Source organism: Felis catus, chromosome B1, assembly GCF_018350175.1.
Source record: "Felis catus isolate Fca126 chromosome B1, F.catus_Fca126_mat1.0, whole genome shotgun sequence".
NCBI lineage: Eukaryota > Metazoa > Chordata > Mammalia > Carnivora > Felidae > Felis > Felis catus.
The window spans coordinates 7,946,500-7,959,212 of record NC_058371.1 but is presented as its reverse complement, the minus strand read 5'-3'; positions in this window follow the sequence as shown (position 1 = coordinate 7,959,212).

Sequence of the window (12,713 nt, the reverse complement as noted above, 5' to 3'; positions counted from 1 at the left end):
TCTCTCTGCCCCTCCCCCATTCATGCTTGTTCTCTCTCTCGCTCTCTCTCTCTCAAAAATAAATAAATATTAAAAAATTAAAAAAAAAAAAAAAGAAGTTATCTCATATAACGACCAGATCAGGGATATAGCTAGAGCACTGACAGGAAGAAAGACACAAGTCTGTCTAGCGGAGAGAAAACTGTAAAGTCTAATACAGCACAGTTGTTAGGATGGTCGCAATAGGGCTTCCGTTGTCTCCGCTCTGAACGTGAAGTACAAAGATATGCTACCACTGTTTCTTCACACTACAGTAATCAGTCAATGAAATCAATTCTGCCAAAGAATAATGACCTTCATAAGGAAGTTCAATCCAAGTTTTTAACAGGGCAAGTCAGCCAAAATTGCTCAAACAATGTTTCCACTCCACTACTGCTGTAGTCACACGTGTAAATGCATAGTGTACGTGCATATTGGGGCTACTAACTTTAATGTTTAAAGCACATAACTTTGGACTTACACTTTTTAAGTTTATTTCTGAGAGAGAGAGGGAGAGAGAGAGAGTTGGAGGGAGCAGAGAGAGAGAGAGAGAGAGAGAGAGAGAGAGAGAGAGAAAGAATCCCCAAGCAGGCACACTGTCAATGTGGAGGCCGATGCAAAGCTCAAACCCACAAACCGTGAGATCATGACCCGAGCTGAAGGCAAGAAGAGCCGGCCACTTAAATGACTGAGCCACCCACGTGCCCCAATCTGGACTTTCAATTAGATGCATTTCAGTGAGAAATCCAACATGTAGAAATTTTTTTAAAATCATTCTTTGATATACCAAGATTTCTGTACTACAGTATTCTAAAAATCAAAACACGGACTTTAAAAATAGTTGCACTCTGCTGAGTCTGCCAAAATGTTCATGTTGCGATACATACCCTTAGGGAAACAGCTGGAACAGCCTTACGCCATTACACTAATCCGCTGAATCCACTCATAATTGTTAAATAAACAACTTAGCTTTACATTAGATATGGGAGATGGGGCAAGTAATAGATACTTTGAAAGACACGGAAATTATTTTTCAGGATTATTACAACAAGAAAGGGTCTGAGCTAAAGAGAAAATACAGTACGCAGGACCCATTTGAATTATAAAAATTGTGTAATTATGTGAAATGGCTATTTAACGTACAGCGTTTTATATTTATATCCCTTTTCCCCTCCATGATACTTAGCACACTAACTGGTGTTTACAGTACCCCTCAGAAATATTTGAGGAGGATGTGATATCAAGAAGTGCATTCTTGTGTCCTTAGACCAAGTCCCATAGAAGAATTATATGGAATTTATTTTAATGTATTTCAATACAGAAAAAGATAAAAATCCAAACAGTCATAAACATGGAAGTTCATCCTCAGGATACCATCTGAATTTGGAGGCTTCAATAAAAGAAGCCATGCATGGAGAAGGTCATCCCCAGGCAGGAAAAACGTGGCACATGTTGTTTACAGCCACTGGACCAGTGGAGATCCAGCCTCCATACTGGCTGAAAATCACTTTGTTTTCCTGCTAGTGGAAGCTCAGCTTCCAGACAGAAGCCACTACTTTCAACTCATGTATTACAATCGACTAAGTATAGTCAATAACAAGAATTCTAATACGACATACTGAGCTCTTACTATGCATCAGGAAATGCACTTTTCCTTAGAAGGAAGACTAAGGTCATGATTTAAAAGCAGAGGCAATAGAGTTAAACCACGTGGGTGGCCAGCCCGGCTCCATCATTTACTAGCTGTGCGACCTCTCCGTGCTTCGGTTTCTTCCTCTGTAGAACGCACCTAATCACAGTACCTACCTCGTAATTCTGTTGTGATGCAGTGCTTAGTTACGTAGGAAGCTGAATGCATAGTAAGGACCGTCTGCAGAGCCTGGAGGTGATCAAGGGGCATCAGTTTGTTGCATGGGAAAGGTATGGATGGAGCTTAGAAATGTATCTGGGCTGAAGTATCCACACCTGTGCGTGTGAGGCCTCTCTTGGTGGGGGACAGAGCCGAACATGAGAAAAGAAGTCGCAAGCCAGAGGCCGGCTCCAACACCTGCCGTCCCCTTTCCAGCCCAGAACCTGGAGTGGTCCAAGAAGTTTAAACTCAGACCTGCACGGCCAAGTCATAATGAAGGTGACTTGGTTAAGATGGGAGAATAGAACATGTTTTAAGTAACAGACCGTTAGCTTGGTTTATAGTTGCTAGATGTTTAGCCAAACATTATGTGGGCCTACCTGTACGCTTCTACTCCAGACCCTGCTAATGTTAGGGGAGGCTAAATAATACAGATATAAAAAATAGTAATAAATAATAAATAGAGCCATAGCTGAAGCTAGAACTTCTCTCTTCCTCTCAAAAGAACTAAGGAGCTCAGTACCACAGAGAGAATGCAGTGACACAGTAATAGGAAAACGGCAGGGGAGACCCGCATCCTTCTTGATGGTGGGTTCAACCCAGGCAGACAGGCAGTCTCGCTCCTAAGTCTCTGCGATCACTGTGAGATGATGAACCTGAGAAAGATAATTTTTCAAAACTCTGCTTTCTGGTACGACAGCTACCATATTTACTAGAAAATAGATGTCTCCAATGCTGGGCTTTTTCCTAATGAGACCCATATGCAGAAAGGAGAGAAGGCTGGCCGCAGAAAGAAGAGCTCTGCTTGTCAAGACACAGGCCCCCACGCAGAAAGCCTGTTTTCACTTTGCAGCCCAGTGAGATGTTGACTTTATCATCAGTAGAAATGCCTGTGAGCCAGGCTGCGACCTCAGAGATCCGGGGTGGAGGACGCCGGCACACAGAGGGTGTAGCTTCGTCTCCACACCAACAAGGAAATCAATCGCCAGCGTAGACGTGGGCTGCATTGTTTTCCAGCCTGGCAGCTTCTCTTATCAGAAGCCGGCAAGCTAAAAAGCAACGTGGGAGGTCTCCGAAGGCTACCTCTGTTCAGCAAAGCAAATGCCGTATCAGTTTGGTTTGTGTTATAGGGATGGGCAGTGTGAATTATAATGAAGCTGAGGGCACTCTTGCTCCTTAGGAAAAGGAAAAGGAACTGGAACTGTGGGGCCTTTGTAGGAAAGGAAACTGCCAGTGAATCCAATCGGCACAGAAATCAATTTCTCACGGCCATAATTCAAGGAAACGGGGCAGTATGTAATGACGTGAACGCTCACTTTGCTTTTTAAGATTTGAACTTTCTTCTTGGCTACCATACTATGTTTCAAAACAGCTGGGATGTTTTCCTCTCTCATCTCCATCTACGAGCACTTTTGCTAACATGGGAATCTGTGAAACCCAGACTCACAGCATGACTCATTACTATTGTCCCCTTGACTTTTCTCAGCAACTCATCCTGCATCATTTCCCTTCTCTCAAGAAGCAAAGTCAGTAAGGAGAAAAATCAATGGTTTAAAACATACGCTGATCATACAATGAGAAATATACCAAGATACATTCGCTAATTTTGCTTTGACTTCCCACTAGCACATATTTGGAAATTCATACACAAAGCATGTTCAAGTACAGAACTATATTATTCATGTAATAAAGCAATTAGTAAATTTCCATTACTTCCCCCCCCCCACCGATACAGCTAGAAAAAGAAGTCTATGGATTTTGTTTTCTGATTTGTATTTCCACCAAATGTGTGTCCTTGAGTCTTTTTGTAGATCTGCTATGAAGATAACGGTTTAATGCATTTTAAGGACCAATGGCAATGTTATTAAACATTATTAAGTATTTTTAAAAATATGTTCAGAATTTGAAGAGATGGGAAACTCCACGTAACTTTTTTATTTGACTGGACAAAGTATGACAGCTCTGACTTTGGTCGGATCAGCAGATGAAGAGCAACGCTTAGGTTAACCCTTTAAAGACAGATACCAATGTTTTCACGGCACCTTTTCAGAGAAATTCAAGAGCAAAGATGTAGCACCTCACGTCATGTGATGGAAAAGAGGGGAAAACAGCATCACACCCTGGTCATCAGATCAAAATCTCTATGAGAAAGATGACACCATGACAGGATGTGGAGACACCGAGGGGATACTACAGAGGTAGGACTGAGGACTCTCTTCTAAACCAAACTCAACGCAGCAATGCAGAATAGTATGGAATCTAACCCATGGAATGGACCTAAGAAATCAGTGATGAGACCTTCTCATGTGACAAATGAGCAAACCGAGGACCAAAGGTTTCAGTACCTTCAGCAAAATGGCACGGAGTGGAGGAAGCCTCCAGACTTTGGATTTCAAGGGCAAGAGCCCGTGCCTCCCTGTCCCACTGTCAATAGTGTTAATAACATACCATTAAGTATCCATTTTTTAGGTAACAAAATCTTAGAATGAATAACTTTATCAGCGATGCTTTTTCTTAGGGCAGAGGATTTATAAACACAAATCAGCATGACTTCCCATCCATTTATTGCCACTTCTGGGTTTCCAGGACAGAGGCAGCGTCTCGCACAAGAAAAACGCCTGGACCGAGCAAGAAAGACCTCTGTACTGTCAATTAACCAGTCTTTCAGTCATGACAAAATTATTTGAACACTTTTTTTTTTCATTTTAAGTTTCTTTGAGACAAGACACAAGCAGGGAAGGGGCAGAGAGAGAGGAAGAGAGAAGATCCCAAGCAGGCTCCGCACCATCAGCATGGAGCCCGAGGTGGGGCTCGAACTCACAAACCTGGAGACCGTGAACTGAACTGAAATCAAGAATCCCACGCTTAAGTGACTGAGCCACCCAGGCACCCATATTTGGACTTTCTGAGGTTCAGTTTTATCATGTATATAATCATGATAAAGATCACGTGACCTGCAGACCTTTGTGAAAATTAAACTCGGTGACCAAAATGGAAATACCAAGCCCTGTGCCTGCCACCTAGGAGGCGCCCACATGTAACACAGAAGAGGAGGACACCACACCTGACATTTAAGTGGGGATATAATGAACTTTAAAAAAATAAACACCTAGAGGAAAATTCCAAACTGTTAAACAAACACTGGCATTTTAGTAGTGCGGTGATAAAAACGAAGAAAATAGAGACTGAAGACTTTCTGGACCGACGACAACAAAAAGAATGAGCGTGGGGCAAGGCACTGAGTCCGTGGAGAAGACGTCCTCAGCTGGAGATAGAGTATGTCGGCTGGTCTTGGCGGGCAAAGCTGTCCCGGGCGTGAGAGAAAGACCAGAGCTCAGAGGGGCAGACGTGGACAAGAGGAGACCGTCGCGGGCCCAGGAGGAATGAGGAGGCCAGTGGTGGCAACCTGTGGATCTGCCCCAACAATCTGCAGCCCGGTAAAGGCCTTGAGTGCCAACCTGAGTGGTCTGTACTAGATCGTAGAGCGGAGGAATAACGGAACAAAACCAGCGATGCAGACACAAGCCGCCTGGCCGTCAAGGGTGTGATGGATTATGTTAAGAAAACAATCTTCGGGCGGGTGGAGAGCAGGGACAAAGGCAGTTCAGTAATCCCAGAAGGGGCGGATGTCAGCCTAAAATAGGATGATGATGAAGAAGTCCAGCTTCTGGCCAAAAACCTAGGTGCAACCTTTCGAGCCTGACCATAAGCAGTTGCAAATAAAGGCTCTACCGGGCTGGCCTCAGGGGGAGAAGCCACCTTCCCTGCCCCAGGCTGGGGGGTGTGGCCAGTCTCCAAAGGGAGGTGCCCTCAAGGACTCGGCCCCCTGGCCAGACTTGCTTTGATGCATATCTGCAGTGTGAGCCCAGGGCCCTCCCTAGAGGCCTCTTCGCACAAGGCTTGCCACTGAGGCCTTCCCCTGGCACCTCGGGGGGCAAGGGGTGTGCCTGGAGATACGTCCTCGTTCAATGCCGACTCAGTAGCCAGAACTTTCCCCCGGGTACCCCTGCCCTCCCCATGCACCCTCCCCATCCCTCCTCTCCTGGGCCCACAAAGTGGCAGGTGTCTTTGTTCGGGAGCTAGGACACAACCCCCCGCTCCCGTCCGGGAGGGTGCATCTGGTCCTCACCCAGTGCTGTTCCGTGGGGGCGAATTTTCCCAGGGCTTCTCTTACCTCAGAAAGTGATTAAAAGCTCGCCTGGTACTTCCATTTGGCTTGTTGTCTTAATTGACTACTCCAACACCTGGCAGCTCAGCTCTTGACAGGTGGCACGGGGAATTAAAAAAAAAAAATGTTCAACCTACAAGAGACCCTAGTTCTAATTGCCATTCTTGTTTTTAAGCAAATCTCCTACGTTCTCAGTCACCACAAATGAAAACTATGTTTACAAAACATTAGAGAAGGCTTATTAGAATATGAAAATTAGCTTTAAATTCTTGCAGCAATGATCAGAGCAGTATTTCAAAGGAAATATAAATTGCTAATGTATCTGCAACGTACTAAAAACCAGTACTTCCGGTGGGGACTAATCTGAACAAAACTTTCACCTCACTGGCATCCGTGATGCAAACTGAGAAGTCCAGAGATCTCTAACCTACCGCATTGCAGAAATGTTACTGAAAAATAATAAACTATGTGGACCTAACGTCTCATACAACTAGGACGATGATGAAGTAGCTGACATCTATTTAAGATCAGAGATGGGGGTAGAGGGTGAGAAGTGGATTTATTCCCCTGCACTGTGCCCATCGCTGGCATTGAATATTCAAGCGCATGCACAAATCAGGGCGCAGAGATACCGCGGGGCCTGTTGTGGCGTTTTGTGAAAATACTGCCGCAGAGCGACTGCTAGAGAAGCTCATCGTCAGTGTTTCTGCAAGGCTAGCAGCTCCTGTGCACATCCCCCTCCCCCCGCCCCAAGCACGCCCCGCCCCTCCCCTGCTCCAACCCGCACTTTCATCCCGGCCTGGTCCCTCATCACCTGGTCCTCCGCCTGGCCTCGCTCCCCCTCCGTGATGGGCTGCTCGCTTCCCCTCCTGCCTGAGTCCCATGGCTGAGGACGCGGTCACTCCTACAGCGACCAGGTGTGAATGAAGGAGGGCCAAGGCTCGTGTTCTCTTCCACTTTGTGAATTCCGATGCGTGCATTAACATGTGACATTTAGGATGGAGACTCTGAGGAACAGGTCTTTTTGGTCATGTCAGATGTAAGCTTTTTACCATATAACCGTGTATTTTCCCAAACTATTGAACTGTACCACTTTTCAGAACGTGATCAAATCATTGCTTCGTATCACGCTTTGTTGCTTTTTTCCTAATGTGATTACTCGGGCACCTTTTTTGTCACTGTTTCCTGCTGAATACCTATTTAATATACAGACCTTAAAACTGGCTTTTTGAATTTTAAAGCTATACTCACAGCCATACTCAAATTATACTCAAAGCCAAAGAATCCGGAAGAAGTAAAAGGAAGGAAAACTGGGTGAGCTTTGTTTTTCTGGTTGCAAAGGGCCCGTAGCCAGTGACGATGTAGGTGAAGGGCAGAAGGGGGTTACACTGATCCCCTGGGAAGCTCACTGTACCTCCATCAGGAAGGGTCACCATTTATGAGCAGAGACAGAATAGAGCATTCACAAATCACTAATCCCTATGAAAAGGACAAAGTGGGATTTAAAACCCAAAGTTTGAGAAACATCTAAGGACACGTGAACTTTTGCGTGCAATGTATTTTCTTTTACAGAAGCCATCTTTCACTTAGAAATGGGAGAAAACCTCCCTCGTGTAAATTAAGCTTGTTTGACTCTGATTTTGTAAAATCTGCCTTAATCCAACAAGCCCTATGCCGGCACCAAGGGCTGGATATAACGAAGGCTTGCTGCTGTTGTAGGGATGATTTGAAAGCACGTTGTTAGACACACATCTGCACAAACATACACTGCCAACTGCATGACTTTCTTATTCTAAGCTACAGAATGAAACAGTAACCTCGCACTGACATCCAGGAGTGAACTGCCTTTCTCATGCACGTACAAATTATTTTACCACAAATTTAAATTCCCTGCCTGCCTTCTGTGTTTTCTCATTTATTGCCCAGCTATACATTTTGGAAACCGTGATGGAGATTTTTTTTTTTTAATTAAGTGAGAAAATAAAAATTCATCATTGCTTGAGTACAAAATGCCTCAAGTTCCTTGTAGGCTAATGGGGAGGATTATTATTGTTACAGTTCAACAAACTCGTCACTTTGACACAACTAGAGGTGATTTCTCCTCAGCTGGTCCTAGGCAGGCGAGAGGAAGCCCAGCCCAGCTACAGACAATGACTGACACCTGCTGGATTAGAAGAGCCATGAAAAGCAAAAAGTTCAAGTATGCAAACGCTGACAGTTAACCATCCTAGAATCCATCCATGTCTACAATCTGTAACACAACAAGGCTGGTATAAATCCTCAGGAATAAAGGGTAACGCGGTGTCAGGGGAGGGAGACAACGCGTGCTTCTGTGGTGTTGCATTAGGGCAGGTCCAATCGAGGGAGACCCAGAGCAATTAAAAAAACCTCTGTAAATACTGTGTTTCTGTTGCCTGCAACTTTCTATATCTTAGTGTTGATTTCTTTAAGCTAATGGGTTCCCATCAGCTCGGCTCTGCCTGGTCTTTGCGAGCAATCAAATGATCTTTGCAAATCCAGGACCAAGAAATTAATCAGAATCAATCACTACAGGGCTCAAAGTACAGCGTGGTCCCCAGCTGGAGAAATCCCTGTCACCAGGCTTTGTTCGTCCATTGCTTCAACTGGGCTTTCAAGCTTATTTTCCATTTAAAAACGATTTCTTAATGAAGTGAGGGGATGGCTACTGAAAGCCTACCATGTCGTTTCATTTAGGCTGCACTACACTCCCAAGAAGTAGACATTTTTCATTTCTTTTATAGATAAGCCAAGCCAAAGGTGTGCGGGAACTTGTCCAAGATGACACAGGTTTTAGGAGGAGTAATTAATGCTTCGGTTCTACCTTACCACAAGATCGGAACTTTTCACTGTGCAGACTGGTTCAAGGGACATGATATTTTCGTATCTTCCGGTGCCGGTACCATTTCATGCCACCTTTTAACTGTGCAACTTTTATTAACGATAATAAGGATTGTCCATAAACACTAATGGGAGACCCTGATTCTTTATTCACAACCTGGTTCTGCATTTGGACACTGTCTATGAGCAAGTACTTTGTAAAGACCCGCAGACCATTAAGACTGTATTTAACAAGGAAACGAGAGGCTGTCTTGGGTACGCCTGGGCAGCTCAGTCGGTTAAGTGTCCACCATCGGCTCAGGGCATGATCTCGTGGTTCACGAGTTCGAGACCCACATTGGGCTCTGTGCTGATGGCTCAGAGCCTGGAGCCTGCTTTGGATTCTGTCTCTCTCTCTCCCTCTCTCTCTCTCTCTCTCTTAAAAATAAATTTTAAAAGAGACACACAGAGAGCCTTCCTTTCCTTCCTCTCCCAAGTACACATTTAACATGTACTCTGGATCTCCGGTTTCTTTGCTTGTACGATGACTGAGATGAATTAGGTAATCTCCTAAGATTTCTTCTGAATGTGTATTCACAGCAAAGAAAAACAGGCTGAGCTGTCAGGTTCCTTATTATGCTGGAATAACACACTCAGAGAATCAATAGATACTATACTCCCCATTCAGTAATTGAAAGAAGTACTGTTTATTTTTCAGAATTTTTGTTTTTGTTTTAATGTCTTACGACAGCTGAAGTGAAACTAAGTACTCAGAGGTAGTCTATTTTTACATACAAACATAGCCACTCAGGATGTTTTCTCGCCTGGGATAAAATTTGGAAAATGGAGCCCCTAGTCTTTCAGTGGTTTGGAAATGTTTATTCCACCTGTCCAGGAAAATAGCTATGATCAAAACTTAACAACACATGTAAAGATGACCAAAGAATTATGTTTTATAATAAAGAGATAATTTCTGTAAGTTACAGTAAAAATATCAAATACAATACAAACATCCTATCAGCTCTTAAGAAGTCAACTGTGTTTTCAAATTTCCAGGGGCTAAAAATTTTTATCATTTTACTTCCAAAATGGGAAACAGTGGTCTGGACATCGTTTTAAATATCAACGTAGAAGGGAAGAGTAACACAATATAAATGTGTTCTAGAATTACTCAAATTCTTGCGTTAAATATACAAGGGGTTGAATCTTGAACTCAGATAGTACCATCTAGTGGAAATCAACCAAAAATGCTAGCTTTCTTTTGCTATTCCTCTCAGTGGCTAGCAATAACTAATGCAGTGGTCAAGGATCAGAGGGGATCTCCATGCCACAGGTAACAAAAATGTTGGCAACGAAAATGTTACTTGCTTAAGAATAACTTAAACTGACTTACGAAATATGCTGAACAGAAAGTTCTAAAAACATAAAAATCTGTGAGCTTATCCTTAACAGTCTCTCATACAAGATGTTGATAAATGTTCTCACAAGAGGTGAAATATTATGTGTGTGACGTATGTGCACACAAGTATAAATAAATGTTTATACACACACACATATATATGTATGTATATTTCACCCATTCATTGGCAATCATCCTTTATTTAGAGTTTCTTTTATTCTCTATTTCTGCCACTGTACATTTACCCAGAGCAGTCTTGCGCAAACCCCTGTGCTTAGCTCAACCTTCTGTGCACTGACAGCCAACCGAGCCCAGGGTTACAACCACCTTTCTCTTTCTTGCTGCTGTTTATGTTGCTTCCTGAATCATCCAGGACACCCGGTTCACACTGCACTCACTTCCCTATGGTTCCATTTGTGCTACCGTATTAAAAAGAGGCCCCCTCTGATGCAATGTGGCTCTCTAATTCCCTTCAAAGCTAACTCTGGGTATTGGTAAGACTGTGTTTGGTGAAGATGAAAAATTGGCTTCTTGATAAAGTGGCACCAGAAAGAACAGCCCCTACAGGAGCGAGCAGACTCGCTCCGTATCCCCAACAGCAGCCATGGTCAAGATTAAAGAGAATATAGGTCTATGGGAGTTTCAGACCTGAAAGTTGGCTGATAACTTCATACTGTTCTGCACATATAGGTTACAAATAATTCTCCAACTCTGATTACAGAACTCAGCCTCCTCTACCTCTCGGACTCTCTTGGATTATGAGTATAAAATAAACTGGGCGTCTGGGTGGCTCAGTCAGTGAAGCATCAGACTTTGGCTCAGGTCATGATCTCACAGTTCATGAGTTTGAGTCCTGCACAGGGTAAGCTCAAGCCTCCCTTCGGGTGAGCCCCATCTCTCTCTGCCCCTCATAAGATTCTCTCTCTCTCTCTCTCAAGCCTCCCTTTGGATGAGCCCCACTTCTCTCTCTGTCTCTCTCTGCCCCTCCTAAGATTTTTTCTCTCTCTCTCTCTGCTCCTCACTCACTTGTGCTCTCTCTCTCAAAAGAAAATTTTTTTTTAATAAATGTATATTGTTATTAAGCAACTGAAATTTGGGGGTAATTTGTATTTTGGCGTAATCCAGACAACCCTGAGAGAAACAAATAGTTAAATATAAAATAAATAAAGCAACTCCTAAATCTACTTCACTGGGGAAACAAATATACCTTAACATGATGCAAGCGAGGCAGCGAGGTATTACCCAGTCTCTGTGCATCAGGCAAGTCCGACCTTTCCTGAGGAAGCCGTGCATGCTGAATATGCCCGCGACTTTCGGACACAGGGACTGAACAAGGGCCCCAGAGTCCATGGATATTTAACCTCTCTGACCTCTCATTCCTGTCTTGCTTCATCATGTACCTGCAACATATTTCTGCTTGATAATAAAGATAAATATTCTCAGTCAAGAGAGTAACTTCCACCCAACATGTGGATCCCAAAAGGGCCAGGTTCCTGTTTCAATGTTCAGTTCAATAGAACTATCTTTGTTTCTTTTGGGGATGGTGGGGGCTGGGAGATGCTTATCTCTGGAGTGTAGGGCCTTTAGAGTAGAGCAGTGATGAGAAGGACAAGCACCCCAGGGTCATTAGTGTAAACAGGAAAGATGGCCCCTTCTGCATTCCTAGACTCTGATGATGGCCACGAAACACAGCACCACCTGCTGGTTCCGAGTATGTATTGCATCCTACCAGAAAGTACCACCAGCTTGCAAATGTTGCAGGTCAGGTGACTCTATAAATTAGTCTTCATAAAGCCATTCCACCATTATAAATGACCAGCTATTCTGGATAGGCTTATTTTATTGCCCAAAAATCAGCCTTACTTCTTTTGCCCTAAAACAACTTCCTCATTCAGAAAGTGTGTCATAAATGATACTAATACTGTGAACTAGGCACGCAGAAAATTCACAGCTGGTGTCAAAAAACACCAATCTGTATTCAAAATAAGTTTCCATCCCAGCAACGGCAAATCCCTGCGTTCTTCACCTTAGAAGGGGTCCAATATAACCAAGTGACCCCTAGGCGACAGGACTGCCCCCCATTTTCCTTGGCATAACATGATATTACGGACCACCCGTTGGTCAGTGCCACTGGGACTCTGAGTAGTAAGCAGGGGTAGTAACCACTTCTCACGTGGCAAGCATGAGGATCTTTGTGGTTGAACCCATGAAAGCCCGCCATCTTTGCTAACATGGCCACTTTGTCCTGAACCCACTGAACAAGAACCAGAGGAGAGAAAAACAGAACCTAACATCTATAAGACACTCGGTTGTTAAGACCTATGTCTTCAGTGAGAGCCCTTCAGTGAGCATTTACTTGAGTCACTAACGTTTTACATTCTTGGCACATTCGTGGACGTCCTTCCACACACTGTTCCCTAATCTTACCTGCCACCTACTTT